The sequence below is a fragment of the Neoarius graeffei genome, chromosome 11 (assembly GCF_027579695.1).
Source record: "Neoarius graeffei isolate fNeoGra1 chromosome 11, fNeoGra1.pri, whole genome shotgun sequence".
Taxonomy (NCBI): Eukaryota; Metazoa; Chordata; class Actinopteri; order Siluriformes; family Ariidae; genus Neoarius; species Neoarius graeffei.
Genome location: NC_083579.1, coordinates 32,672,495 through 32,693,278, shown reverse-complemented (window position 1 = coordinate 32,693,278; position 20,784 = coordinate 32,672,495). Strand labels below are relative to the sequence as shown.

General features: G+C 45.9%; 1 protein-coding gene across 1 annotated transcript in view; it reads right to left on the bottom strand.

Annotated features, from left to right (window-relative positions):
• Positions 1-20,784, bottom strand: part of nrxn3a (neurexin 3a) — an 851,023-nt gene that overhangs the window by 145,553 nt on the left and 684,686 nt on the right. The window lies entirely within an intron of this gene.

Sequence of the window (20,784 nt, the reverse complement as noted above, 5' to 3'; positions counted from 1 at the left end):
ATGTCTGAAAAAGAAAAAACAAAACATGCAACACCAATGTCTAAACTGCAACAAGTGTTTATATAACAAAAATCATCCTGACAATCATATTACAGCATCATTTAGTTCCATGATCCAGTCACAGAGCATCATTTAGTATCATGAGCCAATCACAGAGCATCATTAGTATGATAAGCCAATCACAGAGCATCATTTAGTATCATGAGCCAATCATGGCGCATCATTTAGTACCATGAGCCAATCACAGAGCACCATTATTATGATGAGCCAATCACAGAGCATCATTTAGTATCATGAGCCAATCACGGCGCATTATTTAGTATCATGAGCCAATCACAGAGCATCATTTAGTATCATGAGCCAATCACAGAGCATCATTAGTATGATAAGCCAATCACAGAGCATCATTAGTATGATAAGCCAATCACAGAGCATCATTTAGTATCATGAGCCAATCACGGTGCATCATTTAGTATCATGAGCCAATCACAGAGCACCATTATTATGATGAGCCAATCACGGTGCATCATTTAGTATCATGAGCCAATCACAGAGCATCATTTAGTATCATGAGCCAATCACAGAGCATTATTTAGTATCATGAGCCAATCATGGCGCATCATTTAGTATCATGAGCCAATCATAGAGCATCATTTAGTATCATGAGCCAATCACGGAGCACCATTAGTATGATGAGCCAATTACGGTGCATCATTTAGTATCATGAACCAATCACGGAGCATCATTTAGTATCATGAGCCAATCACGGCGCATCATTTAGTATCATGAGCCAATCACAGAGCATCATTAGTATGATGAGCCAATCATGGCGCATCATTTAGTATCATGAGCCAATCACAGAGCATCATTTAGTATCATAAGCCAATCACGGAGCATCATTAGTATGATGAGCCAATCACGGTGCATCATTTAGTATCATGAACCAATCACTGAGCATCATTTAGTGTCATGAGCCAATCACAGTACATCTTTTAGTATCTTGAGCCAATCATGGAGCATCATTTAGTGTCATGAGCCAATCACTGAGCATCATTTAGTATCATGAGCTATTCATGGAGCATCATTTATTATCATGAGGAAGACATTAAAGATGCAATAAGCAATTTTTAATCCATGGCTTCAGCAGAAGTGTATTAGCTGGCTTAAAAAACTCATTTGGAAAAATGACTTTCTGGTTCGGAATGGGCGGCACGGTGGTGTAGTGGTTAGCGCTGTCGCCTCACAGCAAGAAGGTCCGGGTTCGAGCCCCATGGCCGGCGAGGGCCTTTCTGTGAGGAGTTTGCATGTTCTCCCTGTGTCCGCGTGGGTTTCCTCCGGGTGCTCCAGTTTCCCCCACAGTCCAAAGACATGCAGGTTAGGTTAACTGGTGACTCTAAATTGACCGTAGGTGTGAATGGTTGTCTGTGTCTATGTGTCAGCCCTGTGATGACCTGGTGACTTGTCCAGGGTGTACCCCGCCTTTCGCCCATAGTCAGCTGGGATAGGCTCCAGCTTGCCTGCGACCCTGTAGGACAGGATAAAGCGGCTAGAGATAATGAGATGAGATGGTTTGGAATGCTTGTTTGTGTCTGGAAAGGCCTTCTCCAGTCATTTTAGAGACACACATCTCAATGGGCCACTGTAGAGCCAGGGGAGGATCTTTGTGAAAATGGTGGAGGAGGATCAAGTAATAAAGAAAAAAAAATCATTCATGTCAATGAAAGATCCAGCCTAGAACTTCTAAATCCTGACCTGCGCCTTTGCGCTCCACTCCGCATTTTCCTCATTCTCCCCATGCTACGGTAGCACACCTGCTACGCGTTTGCTGTTAGCCACTCTATATGATCACACCAAGGAAAATTACACAACATGGATAAATACTCACCACAAAGTTTTGTCAAGTTCATGTTCATTTTCCCGATTTGGATTAGGTTTTTATTGGACTAAGATTTTTGCCTGCCGAATTTTGGAATTTTTGACTGGGATTTTGACTCAGGACTCTGTTTTTTTCTAGCTCTGTTTCCTCCTGGGATTAATGTCATCTGTTATTCTGCCATTGCTCTGTCTTCTTGGGATTTTGCAATGAGATTTTCAGATTGTGCTGCTGTGGCTGCTTCCTGCCTGTTCTCCTCACGAGTCTACTCATCAGGTATGCCTCAGTTCATTTCTACGAGTTGCTCATTGGATCCAATCTGTTCCCATGGCCTCCGGGTTGTGACAGAATTTATCCACCACACCATGGACCCAGCAGACTACAATGCTCTCAAATCTGCATTGGGTAAGCAGGGCTCTGTTCTCGGATCTCATCAGCAAGAGATCAGAGCTGTTCTACAGAGTATTTCTTCCATCACTGATACCCTACAAAGACTCTCCTCACAGATGGAGACCCTTCAGGCTTCAATCGCTGGCCAACCAGCACCAGCTCCAACCAGTCAGCCAGCCGCTCCATCCTTCCCCCCCCATGAGTGCACCCAGGACCTGCCATTCATTCCTCTTACAGTGCTCCTTAGCCATGGAACTTCAGGCATCTGCCTTCCCATCTGAGAGCTCCCATGTAGCTTATGCCATCACGCTCTTAACAGGAAAGGCACGGGAGTGGGGAACAGCTGTTTGGGATGCCAGGGTGCCCTGCTGTTCGAGTTTCAGGCTTCACTGAGGAGATGCAGAAATTTTTTTGACCATTCCCCCAAGGGCAAGGAGGCATCATGACAGCTGATGGGGCTGAAGCAAGGTGCTCGTTCAGTTCATGATTATGCCATTGAATTCCAGGCTCTTGCCGCAGCAGTTGACTGGAACACAAGTGCCTTGTATGATGCCTTCTTTCATGGGCTAAATCATACCATCTTGGATGAGATTGCACCTCAGGACCTTTCTGACAGCCTGGATGGCTTGGTAGACCTGGCCAGTCGGGTGGACATTCGCCTTCTGCTGTGCAATCAGAGAAGGGATCGGAGGTGGAGCCAAAGGGTCAAACCCAGGACCGTCACCTCTCTATCGGAGGGTGCCACCCCCAGTGAGTTGGAGCCCATGCAATTAGACAGGAGCCAGGTAACCCCAGAGGAAGGAAGACGCTGTCAAGCAACTAGTTCCTATTTCGACTGTGGACAGTGTGGACATTTAATCTCCCGCTGCCCAGTAAAAGGGTCCACCCACCAGTAGATGTGGGGATATGAGTGTGCATCTCTACACACACTTCCCCTGCTGTGAGGTCAATGTTGGTCATTGAGATTTCATTCAGAAACAAGGTCCAGTCTGTTCAAGCCCTCATTGATTCTAGTACACACCAGAGATTTATCATGGCTTCCTGGGCAGAAGAACTGGGCATCCCCTTGCATCAGCTAGATTGCCCCCTTGTGACAAGAGCTCTGAATGGGGCTGAACTCAGTCCCATTTCCCATGTCTCTGACCCAGTCACTTTGAAGGTTTCAGGTAATCACATCAAATCAATTTTGTTCTATGCCATGATCAACTTCCTTGAGTTTATTGCCTTTGGCCTTCCCTGGTTACACCTCCATAACCCTCACATTAACTGGAGCGATGGGACCATTCTCTCTTGGAGTACCTCGCCATCCTTGGTCCCACATTGCAGTAGATTTTGTCACTGGCCTCCCCAGCTCCAAGGGTAATACCTGCAGCATGACAATTGTTGATCATCTCTAAGCCTGCTCATTTCATTCTCCTCCCTAACCTGCCTTTAGCTAAAGAGACAGGAGAACGGTTTATCAACCATGTGTTCCAAATTCACCACCAGGTGGTGATCAGTTGACAGCTCAGCCCCTCTGTTCACCCAAGTGTCCAAGACATAGGGCCAGAGATCAGATGAAACGACAACAAAGTCAATCATCAACCTCCGACCTAAGGTGTCCTGGTGCCACGTGCACTTATGGACACCCCTATGCTCGAACATGGTGTTCGTTATGGACAAACTGTGACTAGCACATTAGTCCAGTAACAAAACACCACTCGGGTTCAGATCGGGGAGGCCGTTCCTCCCAGTCATGCCCCTCCAGGTGTCACTGTCGTCGCCCACGTGAGCGTTGAAGTCCCCCAGTAGAACAATGGAGTCCCCAGTCTGAGCACTTCTCAGTACATCTCCCAGGGACTCCAAGAAGGCTGAATACTCTATACTGCTATTCGGCCCATAGGCACAAACAACAGCAAAAGCCCTCTCCCCAACCCGAAGGTGCAGAGAGGCAACCCTCTCGTTCACTGGGGTAAATTCCAGCACATGGCAGCTGAGCTGTGGAGCTATAAGCAAGCCCACACCAGCCCGCCACTGCTCACCGTGGGTGACTCCAGAGAAGTGGAGAGTCCAGTCCCTCTCGAGGAGCTGGGTTCCGGAGACCAAGCTGTGCGTGGAGGTGAGCCCGACTATCTCTAGCTGGTACCTCTCAACCTCCCGCACAAGCTCAGGCTTTTTCCCCCCCAGTGAAGTGACATTCCATGTCCCAACAGCTAGCCGCTGTGTTCAGGGATCAGGTGATCGAGGCCCCTGCCTTCGACTGCCGCCCAATCCACACTGCACCGGCCCCCTACTACTACTACCTCTGTGGGTGCTGAACCCACAGGAGGTTGGACCCGCGTCACCGCTTCAGGCTGAGCCCGGCCGGGCCCCATGGGCAAAGGCCCGGCCACCAGGCGCTCGCATACGAGCCCCAACCCCGGGCCTGGCTCCAGGGTGGGGCCCCAGCTGTGCCATACTGGGCGACGTCATGGTCCTTGTTTTATAAATTTCCACAAGGGGTTTGGTGAACATCTGGTGGTGAGTTGGATCCGCTGGCGGAGGAGGAAGCTGGACAGACCTGGCAGGCCCAAACGTATGGTGAGGATCTGCTGGGAACATCTGGCCGAGCACTCTGTCGGGGAGGTCTTTAACTCCCACCTCCAGGAGAGCTTCTCCCAGCTCCCGAGGGAGGCGGGGGACATTGAGTCTGAGTGGACCATGTTCTCTGCCTCCATTGTTGACGCGGCTGTTCGGAGCTGTGGCCACAAGGTCTCTGGTGCCTGTTGTGGCGGCAATCCCTGAACCTGGTGGTGGACACCGGAAGTAAGGGATGCCGTCAAGCTGAAGAAGGAGTCCTATCGGGCCATGTTGGCCTCCGGGACTCCTGAGGCAGCTGACGGGTATTGGCAGGCCAGGCGTGCCGCAGCACGGGCAGTTGCGGAGGCAAAAACTCGGAACTGGAAGGAGTTCGGTGAGGCCATGGAGGAGGACTATCGGTCGGCCTTAAAGAAATTCTGGCAAACCGTCCGGCGCCTCAGGAGGGGGAAGCAGTACTCTGCCAACACTGTTTACAGTGTGGGTGGGGAGCTGTTGACCTCGACTAGGGATATTGTCGGGTGGTGGAAGGAATACTTCGAGGATCTCCTCAATCCCACCGTCACGTCTTCCATTGAGGAAGTGGAGGCTGATGACTCAGAGATGGATTCATCCATTACCCAAGCCGAAGTCACTGAGGTGGTTTGCAAGCTCCTCGGTGGCAGAGCACCGGAGGTGGATGAGATCCGCCCTGAGTATCTCAAGTCTCTGGATGTTGTGGGGCTGTCTTGGCTGACACGCCTTTGCAACATCGCATGGCGGTTGGGGACAGTACCTCTGGAGTGGCAGACTGGGGTGGTGGTCCCTCTTTTTAAGAAAGGGGACCGGAGAGTGTGCACCAATTATAGGGGAAATCACACTTCTCAGCCTCCCCGGGAAGGTTTACTCCAGGGTACTGGAGAGGAGAATTCGGCCGATAGTCGAACCTCGGATCCAGGAGGAACAATGCGGTTTTCGTCCTGGTCATGGAACACTGGACCCTTCATAGGGTGATTGAGGGTTCATGGGAGTTTGCCCAACCAGTCCACATGTGCTTTGTGGATCTGGAGAAGGCATTCGACCGTGTCCCTCGTGGTATTCTGTGGGGGGTGCTTCAGGAGTATGGGGTTCGGGGCTCTTTGCTAAGGGCTGTCCAGTCCCTGTACGAACGGAGCAGGAGTCTGGTTCGCATTGCCGGCAGTAAGTCAGACCTGTTCCCAGTGCATGTTGGACTCCGGCAGGGCTGCCCTTTGTCACCGGTTCTGTTCATAATTTTTATGGACAGAATTTCTAGGCACAGCCAGGGGCTGGAAGGAGTCCTGTTTGGGAACCACAGGATTTCATCTCTGCTTTTTGCGGATGATGTTGTCCTGTTGGCTTCTTCAAACCAGGACCTTCAGCATGCATTGGGGCGGTTTACAGTCGAGCGTGAAGTGGCTAGGATGAGAATCAGCACCTCCAAGTCCGAGGCCATGGTTCTCGACCGGAAAAGGGTGGCTTGCCCTCTCCAGGTTGGTGGAGAAGTCCTGCCTCAAGTGGAAGAGTTTAAGTATCTCGGGATCATGTTCACGAGTGAGGGAAGGATGGAGCGTGAGATCAACAGGCAGATTGGTGCAGCCTCCGCAGTGATGCGGTCACTTTACCAGTCCGTCGTGGTGAAGAAGGAGCTGAGCCAAAAGGCGAAGCTCTTGATTTACCGATCGCTCTACGTTCCGACTCTCACCTATGGTCATGAGTTTTGGGTAATGACCGAAAGAACAAGATCACGGATACAAGTGACTGAAATGAGTTTCCTTCGCAGGGTGGCTGGGCACTCCCTTAGAGATAGGGTGAGAAGCACAATCACTCAGGAGAAGCTCGGAGTAGAGCCGCTGCTCCTCCACATCAAGAGGAATCAGCTGAGGTGGCTCAGGCATCTCTTTCGGATGCCTCCTGGATGCCTCCCTGGGGAGGTGTTCCAGGCATGTCCCCCCGGGAGGAGGCCCCGGGGAAGACCCAGGACACGCTGGAGGGACTATGTCTCTTGGCTGGCCTGGGAATGCCTCAGTGTTCTTCCCAAGGAGCTGGCCGAGGTGTCTGGGGAGAGGGAAGTTTGGGTTTCCATGCTCAGGCTGCTGCCTCCACGACCCGGCTCCAGATAAGCGGAAGAAGATGAGATGAGATGTTCCAAATTCATGGTCTGCCTACGGACACTGTGTCTGATAGAGGTCCCCAGTTCTCCGCTCACTTCTGGAAGGCGTTCTGCAAGCTCATTGGGGTGACTCCCAGCCTCTCCTCAGGTTACCACCTCCAGACTAATGGGAAGATGGAGCGTACCAATCAGAAGCTAGAGGTCACTCTATGATGCCTAACGTCCAGTGATTCTTCCTCCTGGAGCCAGGTGCTTCCTTAGATTGAATATGCCCACAAAAGCCTTCCCTCATCATCCACTGGGCTGACTCCTTTCCAGTGTTGCCTCAGTTACCAGCACCCTCTTTTCCCTGAACAGGAGGCGGCGTCTGTTCCTTTGGTCAAAGCCTTTATCCAACGCTGTCGCAGAGTTTGGGTGCGTGCCAAATGTCACCTGTTACGCACCAATTATGCATACAAGAGGATGTCAGATTGACATCACAGGCCAGCTCCTGTCTACTGCCTGGGACAAAGGGTCATGCTGTCCACGGCCAAACTCCGTCTCAGGGTTTCCTCACATAAGCTGGCCCCCAGATTTGTTGCCCCCTTTCCTATTTCTAAGGTCATTAATCCCACGACTGTGAGATTGGCATTGCCCAAGTCTATGCGGTGCCTCCACCCATCCTTTCACGTCTCCCAACTGAGATCCCTGGTCTCCAGTCCCTCCCCCCAATTCCAAGGCTCCTCTCCCTCCCAAGATCATCGATGTAGGGGAGGCCTACACAGTAAGGAATCTACTAAATGTCCATCGACATGGTTAGTGGTTACAGTATCTGGTCGACTGGATAGGTTATGGCCCAGAGGAGAGGTGTTGGGTGTGTTTCATCCTCGACCCTGGGATTTACACTGTAAGAACCTGGGACCTCTGTCTGGGATGCCTAGAGGCATCTGTAAGGGGGGTACTGTCACGATCCAGCCTGGAACTTCCAAATCCTGAGCTGTGCCTTTGCGCTCCAGTCTGCATTTTCCCCATTCTCCCCATGCTGTGCTAGCACACCTGCTACGCATTTGCTGTTAGCAACTCTATATAAACACACCAAGGAAAATTACACAACATGGATAAATACTCACCGCTAAGTTTCATCAAGTTCATGTTCACGTTTGGTTTCCCGATTTGGATTATGTTTTTTGGGTCAAGATTTTTGCCTGACAATTTTTGGGATTTTTGATTGGGACTTCGACTCAGGACTCTGTTTTTTTCCAGCTCTGTTTTCTCCTGGGATTATTGTAATCTGTTGCTCTGCCTTCGCTCTGTCTTCCTAGGATTTCGCAAAGACATTTTTGGACTGTGCTGCTGCGCCTGCTTCCTGTTTGTTCTCCCCACAAGCCTACTCATCAGGTACGCTTCAGTTCATTTCTAGTAGCTGTTCATTGGGTCCAATCTGTTCCCGTGGTCTCTGGGTGGTGACAGTCAAACCTTGATGTCACCTTGGAAAAAAAATGTACTCATAAACAATAAAATATAATTTGTGTCATTATGATACCCAGACGTCACTGTGTAATTTTGACTCAATGATGTCAGCATGATGTCAGTGTGATCACACTGATGGAGGAAGTGTAAAAACTTCATATTCCAACTTCAGCAGTCATTATAAATATACACAATAAAAAAAAAACATGCTTCAACACACTGATTCTGTTCACTTCATTTTTCATCCTGTCTGATTATCATTTGACATTTCTCTCCCTCTCGCACTCTCCTGTGTGAGCTTTCTAGGTTGTTCAGACATATTTTATGGTTATGTTAAACCAGATCTGGCATTGTTCTTAGCAGCAGCAGCACGGGAAAATGATGACAAGTGATGAATAGCATCAGGGGAGATGTTTATCAGAGCGCGGCGCATTTATCACGCCAGATCTCTGGGATGGAAATCTGGGGCGGCGCTTTCAAGTTCATCTGGATGTCACGGACAGTTTCTTGCTTCTTTTTCGCTTCTGGTTGTCCAACATTTTCCATAGCAATGGCCCCCTTCCTGGCCTTCTCACTGACAATGTCTGTTAGCTACATTCTTTGTGACAGTGCTTGAAAGATTTATTTTTTTTTTAAATGCTGGATTAAATAAGCATAAGCAGCTACAGATGATGGATGGATGGATGGATGGATGGATGGATGGATGGATTAAATAAGCCAGATGTTGGTTTAGTGGAATTGATTTGATACATAAATGTCTAATGATTAATAATTCACTAAAATGTGTTGAGGTATGGTCACAGGTTTGACCCAAAACATGTAAATTGAGGCACTTCATAAAGGTCACAGTGGTATATTACAAATGTCACAAAAACACATTATCTCCAAAACGAACAGTAAATAAAATATTTACAACAGAACAAAATGGCACCAAACACAAAATGCGCTACAGGCAACAGATGTGAAGCACGAGGACACGTTTCCTCCCCATCTTCCACTTTGAGTAAGAGTGTCTTTTAGCTGGAATAAGCCTGGAATGGCTGCATTACTTTTTGATCACAGAAACGCTGTTTTTACATCTCACAGTGAAGAGTGCTCGCTTTAAGTGCCACTCGCTCTTTCCTCATCCAATTTCTAATATCACCCGAGCGCATACAAGAGAGCTTCTGGGAAAGAAAACGCTGCTGGCAAGTGATGCATGAAAGGAAGCAGTGGGTTAAATGTGCCATATATTGAATATCACACACTGAGGTCAGAGTAAATATTTCATGTGGTTGGAGGATATACAGTGCCCTCCACAATTATTGTCCCCCCTTGGAGAGATTAGTAAAAAAAGTTAGAAAAAATCAACCTTTTGGTAAAGTCGCTTCATCTCACACTGAAAAAACGAGAAAAATAAAACCTTTGACCGAAATAAATTTATTCAGAGAGAAAAAAACAAAAACAAATCCCTCATCAAGAGAAAATTATTTTCAACAAAAACACATGTGCCACTGGTATTGGCACCGCTGGAAATAATAGTGAACACAATGTAACTGAAACATGTTTCCCATTTCAATTGTACAGTATTTTTGAGTTGATTGGAGCTTGTAGGAACAAGCTGTAATCCATGACTTCCCAATTAACTGGGGAATAAATATGAGGTGACACAAAGGCCAAATTCCCTGAGTCATCCATCAACATGGGAAAGATAAGAGAGGAAACCAAATGAGGGAGAAGTGTGTTTTAGAAGAAACCTTTATTCGTCACATGCACACTTCAAGCACAGTGAAATTCATCCTCTGCATTTCACCCATCTGAAGCAGTGAGCACACACACCCAGAGCAGTGGGCAGCCACACCAGAGCGCCTGGGGAGCAGTCAGGGGTCAGGTACCTTGCTCAAGGGCACCTCAGCCCAAGGCTGCCCCATGTTAACCTAACTGCATGTCTTTGGATTGTGGGGGAAACTGGAGCACCCGGAGGAAACCCACGCAGACACGGGGAGAACATGCAAACTCCACACAGAAAGGCCCTCGCCGGCCACTGGGTTCGAACCCGGAACCTTCTTGCTGTGAGGCAACCGTGCTAACCACTACACCACCATGCCACCTAACCACCGTGCTAACCACTACAGCACCGTGCCGCCTAACCACCGTGCTAGCCACTACAGCACCGTGCCGCCTAACCACCGTGCTAACCACTACACCACCGTGCCGTTCACCTTCCTATATCAAGGAATGGTTATTAAAAAATAGCTAATCACCTGGAAATGTCCATTTCTACTGTTAGGGCAATAATAAAAATGTGGACACCGACTGGAACTGTAGCAAACTTGCCTGGAAGAGGAAACAAGTTTATTTTGCCCCCACGTACAATGAGGAGGAGGATAAGAGAGGCAAAAAGAAAAAAAAAATCCCTAAGCATCACTGTTGGTGAATTACAAGAAAAAGTAAAATCTTGGGGTTTCCAAGTCTCCACCACCATCAGACACCACCTCCATGGCAACAGATTATTTGGAAGTTCTGCCTGAAAAAAGCCTTTTCTGTCAGTTAACCACAAATGTAAGCGCCTGAAGTTTGTGAAACGCTACGACAACTTTGTTCTGTGATCTGATCTGACAAAAACTGAGCTTTTTGACAATAAACACTCAAGGTGAGTTTGGTGTAAAAAGAATGATGGCTATAATGAAAAAAAAAAAAACAATCCCGACTGTAAAAGATGGTGAAGGTTCTGTGATGTTTTGGGGCTGCTTTTCCTCCAAAGGCCCTGGAAACCTTGTTAGGGTACATGGTATCAGGGACACCATGAAATACCAGGACATTTTAAATCAGAATCTAGCTGCCTCTGCCAGGAAACTAAAAGTGGGTCGTCACTGGATCTTCCAGCAGGACAATGATCCGAAGCATACGTCCAAATCAACACAAAAACGGTTAGCTGAGCACAGAATCAAGCTTCTGCCCTGGCCATCTCAGTCCCCTGACCTGAACCCCAGTGAAAACCTGTGGGGCGAGCTGAAGATGAGCGAGCACAAGAGAGGGCCGAGGATCCTGGATGATGTGGAAAGATTGTGTAAAGAGGAATGGGCTCAGATGCCCTGCTCTGTATCAGTGCTGTTTTACTGGCAAAGGGAGGTTGTACAAAGTATTAAATACAGGGGTGTCAATAACAGTGGCACATGTGCTTTTGTTGAAAATAATTATTTCTTGATGAAGGATTTGGTTTTCCTCTGAATAAATTTATTTTAATTAAAGGTTGGATTTTTCTCATTTTTCCCGTGTGAGATGAAGCGACTTCACCAAAAGGTGGATTTTTTTCTAACCCATTTTACTAAAGTTTACAAGGGGTGCCAATAATTGTGGAGGGCATTGTATATTAAAAATGTGTGTGGTTTCACAGACTGCCACTCAAGGGCAGTCTATCCACTTCACTGGATATGAACACTTGCACGCTCTGATTGGCCACTCTACTACTCGGACATCAGCTCATATCTCGTGAATAGAGAAAAACAAAATGGCGGCGCGTGTTGCTGAACCAATCGAGGATGAAATAAAAACTCTACTCAAAAACAAAACCCCCCAAAATACAAAAAAAGCAACAAAATATGGAATAAAATTATTTGATAGTATGAATGTATCTTTTTTATTTTTCAATAATTATTATTATAGCATTTTTCACAAGTTGCTCCTGTCATTTCGCCGGTTTGTTTACATTCTAAGCAGAAATTATTTTGTTGGACGTTTTTTATAAAGATTTTATTCATCAAATTTGCAGAAAATAAAAATAAAAATGCTTTGTTTCTCAAACTCCAGTGAATGTGGATAGAATAAAACAGTTATTCCACTCAATCTCATCGTACATGGCTTATAGCCAACTTGGTGCTACATGCCTCATTGGCTATCAGCTCATGTACGACTCAATTTTGTGGAATAAATAAATAAATAAATGATAAATATCCATTTGATACATTTTATTGGATATTTTTATATGTAATCTACGTTTATATATTATTTTTTGTTTTATATGCTGTTTTTCACTGCATAATATAAAGCACTAAGTTGCATTTTAAATGTCTAAAATTGCTATATAAATTGAGATTATTATCCATCCATCTATTATCAATAACCACGTATCCTGTGCTGGGTCGCAGGCAAGCTGGAGCCTATCCCAGCTGACTATGGGTGAAAGGTGGGGTACACCCTGGACAAGTCGCCAGGTCATCACAGGGCTGACACATAGACACAGACAACCATTCACACTCACATTCACACCTACGGTCAATTTAGAGTCACCAGTTAACCTAACCTGCATGTCTTTGGACTGTGGGGGAAACCGGAGCACCCGGAGGAAACCCACGCGGACACGGGGAGAACATGCAAACTCCACACAGAAAGGCCCCCGTGAGCCACTGGGCTCGAACCCAGGACCTTCTTGCTGTAAGGTGACAGCACTAACCATCACACCACTGTGCCGCCAAGATTATTATTATTATTATGTATCGGGCGGCACGGTGGTGTAGTGGTTAGCGCTGTCGCCTCACAGTAAGAAGGTCCGGGTTCGAGCCCCATGGCCGGCGAGGGCCTTTCTGTGCGGAGTTTGCATGTTCTCCTCGTGTCCGCGTGGGTTTCCTCCGGGTGCTCCGGTTTCCCCCACAGTCCAAAGACATGCAGGTTAGGTTAACTGGTGGCTCTAAATTGACCGTAGGTGTGAATGTGAGTGTGAATGGTTGTCTGTGTCTATGTGTCGGCCCTGTGATGACCTGGCGACTTGTCCAGGGTGTACCCCGCCTTTCGCCCGTAGTCAGCTGGGATAGGCTCCAGCTCGCCTGCGACCCTGTAGAACAGGATAAAGCGGCTAAAGATAATGAGATGAGATTAGTATGTATCGAACATTCATCAGGCTCAATTTATCACATTGTTTTGCAATTTATTTAAAAAAAAGAAAAAGGAAAGGAGTGAATGATTGAGTGACATGATGAGCAAATGACTCAATTAGCCAATGGGAAAGTGAGTGAGTGAATAAGAGACTGAGATGTTAAGTGAATGACTGAGTGACTGTGTGTGTGTGTGTGTGTGTGTGTGTGTGTGTGTGTGTGTGTGTGTGTGTGTGTGTTTGTGAGAGAGAGAATGCATGAATGAGCCTGACTGAATGAAAGAGTGAATAAGTTAGAGAAAAAATGAGACAGAGCAATGATGAGTAAGTGAGGAATGACTAAACGAGTGAGCGAATAAATAAAATAATAAGTGAGAGACAAAAGGAATGAATGGATGAGTGAGTGAGTGAACAAGTGAGTGAGTAAAAGAGTGAATGAATGAGTCACGAAGTGAATAAGTGAACAAGTGAGTGAGTAAAAGAGGGAACGAATGACTGGGTGAATGAGAGAATGACTGAGTAACAAGTCAGTTCTATGATAGATGCTGTTACACAGGAACATTTGGAACCGTGAAGTAAAAGTAAACGTGTGTAAATCTGCGAAAGGTTCCTTTAACAGGCAAATGTGTCAAGTACAGATCCTCACGTCAGTGAAAGAGGATGATGGTGTGAGTGTTGTGAGACGGAGTTCAGTACTGCTCTCTGTATCACCTGCACACACACTGATAAGAGGATAAGACAAAGTGGTGGTGTGTGTGAGTGAGAGAGAGAGAGAGAGTCGCGTGTGCTTGGACGATAAGAAAACTCTCAGTGGCATCTCTCACGCTATTTCTCACCTGATTGTTTCATCAATAACAAGGTCGAGGTCAGATTCAAGTCAATTTTTAGTTTTGTGCTAAATCGAGAGCTTCATTGGATCGAAACGCCACTGACACTTTATTTCTCTAAACGTTAATCGAGTTGTTTTTTTTTCATGGCTTACAGTACAGACATTATCTATAGATTTATCTGAGTAGTTTGTGAAAAATTTTATCGTTCAATACAACCGTAATTGCTGTGATACAACTTGTTTTGTCATATTTTTTTAAAAAATGTGGTAAATTATATATACATACATATATAAAACTGCGCACCTCTGGTGAATGATCTTTCAGCATGTCGGCACCAAAACTCCGGAAAATGCTTCCAGCTGAACTGCGCAATTTATCATTGTCGATCCTGCGCACTGTGGTGCATGCACCTGAAGGCACGCCCCGGGCTGTGTGTGCGTCGAGCGGACTCCAGCGCGTGCACCGTTAACGTCGCGCACCTGAACTCAATTAAGGAGCGATGTGCACCTATTTAAGGACTGTGCTGATGCATGATCTGTGCAAAGTATTACGCGACATCAGTACGCATTACCGAGCCTTACTACCCGTGTTACTGATTTCCTGTTTCTTGATTCCTGTGCCTGTTTCTCGTTCTAGTTCTCGGTTTGCCTTTGATATCCTGTTTGTGTCTCACCTGACCCTTTTGCTTGTTTTATGTTTTGGATTTTGCCTGCTGATTTGGACTGTTTGCCTGAATGCCTGTTTTCTCCACTGTGTGTGTGTGTGTGTGTGTGTGTGTGTGTGTGTGTGTGTGTGTGTGTGTGTATACATCCATCCATCCATTATCTCTAGCCGCTTTATCCTGTTCTACAGGGTCGCAGCCAAGCTGCAGCCTATCCCAGCTGACTACGGGCGAAAGGCGGGGTACACCCTGGACAAGTCGCCAGGTCATCACAGGGCTGACACATAGACACAGACAACCATTCACACTCACATTCACACCTACGGTCAATTTAGAGTCACCAGTTAACCTAACCTGCATGTCTTTGGACTGTGGGGGAAACCGGAGCACCCGGAGGAAACCCACGCGGACACGGGGAGAACATGCAAACTCCACACAGAAAGGCCCTCGCCGGCCACGGGGCTCAAACCCGGACCTTCTTGCTGTGAGGCGACAGCGCTAACCACTACACCACCGTGCCGCCTCTCTCTCTCTCTCTCTCTATATATATATATATATATATATATAGCGCCGGGCGGCACGGTGGTGTAGTGGTTAGCGCTGTCACCTCACAGCAAGAAGGTCCGGGTTTGAGCCCCGTGGCCGGCGAGGGCCTTTCTGTGCGGAGTTTGCATGTTCTCCCCGTGTCCGCGTGGGTTTCCTCCGGGTGCTCCGGTTTCCCCCACAGTCCAAAGACATGCAGGTTAGGTTAACTGGTGACTCTAAATTGAGCGTAGGTGTGAATGTGAGTGTGAATGGTTGTCTGTGTCTATGTGTCAGCCCTGTGATGACCTGGCGACTTGTCCAGGGTGTACCCCGCCTTTCGCCCGTAGTCAGCTGGGATAGGCTCCAGCTTGCCTGCGACCCTGTAGAAGGATAAAGCGGCTAGAGATAATGAGATGAGATGAGATGAGATATATAGCGCCCTCCACAATTATTGGCACCCCTGGGTAAGATGTGTTAAAAGCCTTAAAATAAATTCAATTTTTATTGCAGCAGCATAATCTCACACTGAAAACTATAGAAAAAATGTAACCTTTAACTCAAGTGAATAAAAAAAAATAAAAAATCCCTGACTAAGAAATAATTCTCATCATTCTCATTATCTCTAGCTGCTTTATCCTTCTACAGGGTCGCAGGCAAGCTGGAGCCTATCGCAGCTGACTACGGGCGAAAGGCGGGGTACACCCTGGACAAGAAAAAAAAAAAAATCCCTGACTAAGAAATAATTATTTTTCATAAAATCACGTGTTCCACAGTTATTGGCACCCATAACAATTCCTAGAAAATAAATGTAATTGAAGCATTTCTGTCATTTCTTCTGTAGCTTATAAAGTTGATCAGAGTATCTCGGAACCTTTAATTAGTAATTCATCACATCCTCTTTCCCTGGGGTATAAATATGATGTGACACAGAGGCCTATTTCTCTTATCCACTCTTCAACATGGGAAAGACAAGAGAACACACCATTCAAGTAAGGCAGATGTGTGTCGACCTTCATAAGTCAGGCAACGGCTACAAGAAAATAGCCGCTCGCCTACACCTGCCCATATCTACAGTCAGAGGAATCATCAAGAAGTTTAAAACAACTGGAACAGTGGCAAACAAGCCTGGACGAGGATGCAAGTTTATCTTGCCACCACGCACAGTGAGGACGATGGTAAGACAAGTAAAAAGTTCTCCAAAGCTCACTGTTAGAGAATTGCATCAAAGAGTAGCATCTTGGGGTCACAAAGTCTCCATAACAACCATCAGGCGCTATCTACATGCCAACAAGCTGTTTGGGAGGCATGCACGGAAAAAGCCTTTTCTCACTTACAAGCATAAACGTAAACGTCTGGAGTTCGTTAAGCGGTACTGGGACTTCAACTGGGACCGTGAGCTTTGGTCAGATGAGGCCAAGATAGAGCTTTTTGGCAACAAACACTCTAAGTGGGTCTGGCATAACACAAAAGATGAGTAAGCGGAAAAGCACCTCATGCCCACTGTGAAGTATGGGGGAGGATCGGTGATGCTGTGGGCCTGTTTCTCTTCCAAAAGCCCTGGGAACCTTGTTAGGGTGCATGGCATCATGAACTCTTTGAAATACCAGGACATTTTAAATCAAAATCTGGTGGCCTCTGCCCGAAAGCTGAAGATGGGTCGTCACTGGGTCTTTCAGCAAGATAATGACCCTAAACATGTGGCCAAATCTACACAAAAATGGTTCATCAGACACAAAATCAAGCTCCTCCCATGGCCATCTCAGTCCCCAGACCTCAACCCAATTGAAAACCTGTGGAAGATCCCTCACTCTGTATTCTCCCATCTTGTGAAATGTTATAGGAGAAGATTAAGCGCTGTCTTGTTGGCAAAAGGGAGTTGTACAAAGTATTAACATCAGGGGTGCCAATAATTGTGGCACACATGAGTTCATGTAAAAGAATTATTTCTTAATGTGGGATTTTTTTTCCCACTGAATAAATGCACTTGAATTAAAGGTTGGATTTTTCTCTTTTTTTGCATTGTTGTCCTATATTATTTAAAAAAAAATGAATTTATTTGAAGCCTAAGAACACATCTTAAAGAGGGATGCCAATAATTGTGGAGGGCGCTGTATACACACACACACACACACACACACACACACACACACACACGCACTACACTGAACTTTATTATTAAACTTACTTCTGCACTTACATCCGCTTACCTCGCGTATCTGGCAATCATCTCTGGAGACTTTTAAATCTTAGCTGAAACTGTACCTTTGCAAATCAGTTTTTAAAATTTCAATTATTATCTTGTCCTTGTCTTTACCATTCTTACATATTTTTATTTTTATCTTAGAATTATATTCAGAATTATATTGCATAGACATATTGTGATGTGCTTCTGGTCATTTTATGTAAAATAATAAAAAAGTGCACTATAAGTTAATGAAAACAAAAATAAACATCCATCCATTATCTGTAGCTGCTTATCCTGTACAGGGTCGCAGGCAAGCTGGAGCCTATCCCAGCTGACTACAGGCGAAAGGTGGGGTACACCCTGGACAAGTCGCCAGGTCATCACAGGGCTGACACATAGACACAGACAACCATTCACACTCACATTCACACCTACGGTCAATTTAGAGTCACCAGTTAACCTAACCTGCATGTCTTTGGACTGTGGGGAAACCGGAGCACCCGGAGGAAACCCACGCGGACACGGGGAGAACATGCAAACTCCACACAGAAAGGCCCTCGCCGGCCACGGGGCTCGAACCCGGACCTTCTTGCTGTGAGGCGACAGCGCTAACCACTACACCACCGTGCCGCCAGGTGTGAATATGAAATAGTATAATTCCTCATTATGAATTCAGCACTACTTCCCCCCCTCCAAGGCTGTGGCTTTCAACAGTTTGCAAAGCGACAGTGAGCATTAAAAACAAACTGAGGCGTTTAAGAATGAGATAATCTGGCATTCGCAGCTGAAATGTGCTTCTCCGGGAGCGAGGAGCTATAATTGGGAAATAAACGTGTGATTAAAATTGAGCTTGGAACAGGATTTTAAAGAGCTGTCTTGAGACAGTGGCGGCGATGGCGGGGAGCGAGGAGTGAAGGTGGGGTGTTTATTTTTGGATTTGAAGCATGTCAGGATATCCACACCAGGGGAGGTTTCCTCTATAATTACTCCATCAGACAGGAGAGGACAAGAAAACAACACAATGCAACGCACAGGAACACCACACTCCTGAACGAAACAGCCTCGCTCCTCACAGCTCCGTTAGAATCAGCCAGGATTCTGCGTTAGCTTATAAACCAGGAATTTATCAGAATTTCTGCTCGATTTAGGAAATCCTTTTCTCAGAATTTTCTTTCATGGCGTATATATACTGTATATACACAGAATCGTTATGAAGCATCGCTAACAATACGACCTTTAATGATCCCAAACAGATACACGCTAGAAATTTTTCCGAAACGTATTGAGCGTTGTCTTTTACATGAACTACTATACACTGTGTGCACAATTATTAGGCAAGTAAGTACTCTGACCCGAGTACTCTGACTCTATTTCTATACATATTTTCCAACCCCAAACTACATACACTTGAATGCTAACTAGATTTAAGCATTCTCAGGTGGTATTTATTTGTGTCATGAGGGAGGGTGTGGCCTAAAGTCATTAACACCCTAGATTAAGGTGTGCATAATTATTTTGCAGCTTCTTTATCTCAGGCAAAATGGGCCAAAAAAGAGATACTGAAAGGACAAAAATTGTAAAATGCCTATCAGAGGGATGCAGCACTCTTGAAATAGCTAAGCTATTGAAACGCAGTGTTGGGCACGTTACTTTCAAAAAGTAATTAGTTATAGTTACTAGTTACTTTTCCCCAAAAGTAACTGAGTTAGTAACGGAGTTACTTTGTCATAAAAGTAACTAATTACCAGGGAAAGTAATTATTCCGTTACATTTTGTTCCCCCTCAAAAAAAATCAAATTCAATTAGTGTAATCATAATAAAAGTGAATGTTAAATGTGTTTAATGACTGAAATGGACACTTAACAGAAGCAATTAGTAATGTTATCTACACTATATTAATATGTTTGTGGGACAATGTGAGATAAGACATCTATCAAATGTAATATATTTTTGTAGTTATTAAAATTATGTTACTAATTACTGGCCACTGACGAGGACAAACGCTTTGTTCCTCGACATAATGTGCATTGCACGTAAACACTCTTGCCTTTTATTTCAAGTAATGAAAAGTAATGGCTGTATTTCCAGTGTGAAAGCGCAGTGCTGGGCTGACCGCTCGCCATCGCTGGGTCTTCCGATTGAAAGAGCGCGCAGTAGTGCAGTAGGCGTGGCCTACCTACGTCTGTTGTCCAAATCTACTCTGATTGGCTTACTGTGCCGTTGTCTCGTGTCTCCCCGCCCCACACTAAAGCAGAGTAAAGAAAGGCTGAACGAGCAGCGTGCCAGATGAGAACAGCTTTAATAAAGTAACGCATAGTATTTTATTGTAAGTAACGGGAACGGCGTTATAACGATGTAAAAAGTAATTAGTTAGATTACTCGTTACTAAAAAAAGTAACGCCGTTAGTAACGCCGTTATTTCTAACGCCGTTATTCCCATCACTGTTGAAACGTGACCAGAGAACAACCAAACATCTTGCTGCAAATAGTCAACAGGGTCGCAAAAAACGCGTGAAGAAAAGACTCAAATTAACCTTGAGAAGGATTAAACATGAAACTACGGTACCAAGAACCCATTATTAGGGTGGTCCCGAAATGTATGGGAAAATTTTTTTTTTACCAAAACATTCCGACCACCCTACCATTTTTTTACATAGGCTAAAAGAAGGCAACAAGCAAAATTTCAGAAAAATTGGTTAATATTTAGGGGCGGCACGGTGGTGTAGTGGTTAGCGCTGTCGCCTCACAGCAAGAAGGTCCTGGGTTCGAGCCCCGTGGCCGGCGAGGGCCTTTCTGTGTGGAGTTTGCATGTTCTCCCCGTGTCCGCGTGGGTTTCCTCCGGGTGCTCCGGTTTCCCCCACAGTCCAAAGACATGCAGGTTAGGTTAACTGGTGGCTCTAAATTGAGCGTAGGTGTGAATGTGAGTGTGAATGGTTGTCTGTGTCTATGTGTCAGCCCTGTGATGACCTGGCGACTTGTCCAGGGTGTACCCCGCCTTTCGCCCGTAGTCAGCTGGGATAGGTTCCAGCTCGCCCGCGACCCTGTAGAACAGGATAAAGCGGCTACAGATAATGAGATGAGATGAGAAGGTTAATATTTAGAGGTGCCACACGAGGTTGCAAATCGGGTTAAGCCATTAACATTAGTTGGTGCGTAGACTGTTGCAGAGAAGATCTCAAACCCCCAAAAAGTCACAGTTCTAGAGGGAATATGCCACTTCTATGAAAAAGAAGAGGCAGGAAGAGTTTATAGACTGATAGAAGGTTAACTTTCATGCACTAAGGGGTTCTTAAACAATGAGCACTGATCGTAATATGCTGATGAAGTTGTGAATGTTTTTCTTTCTATGTTTTTCA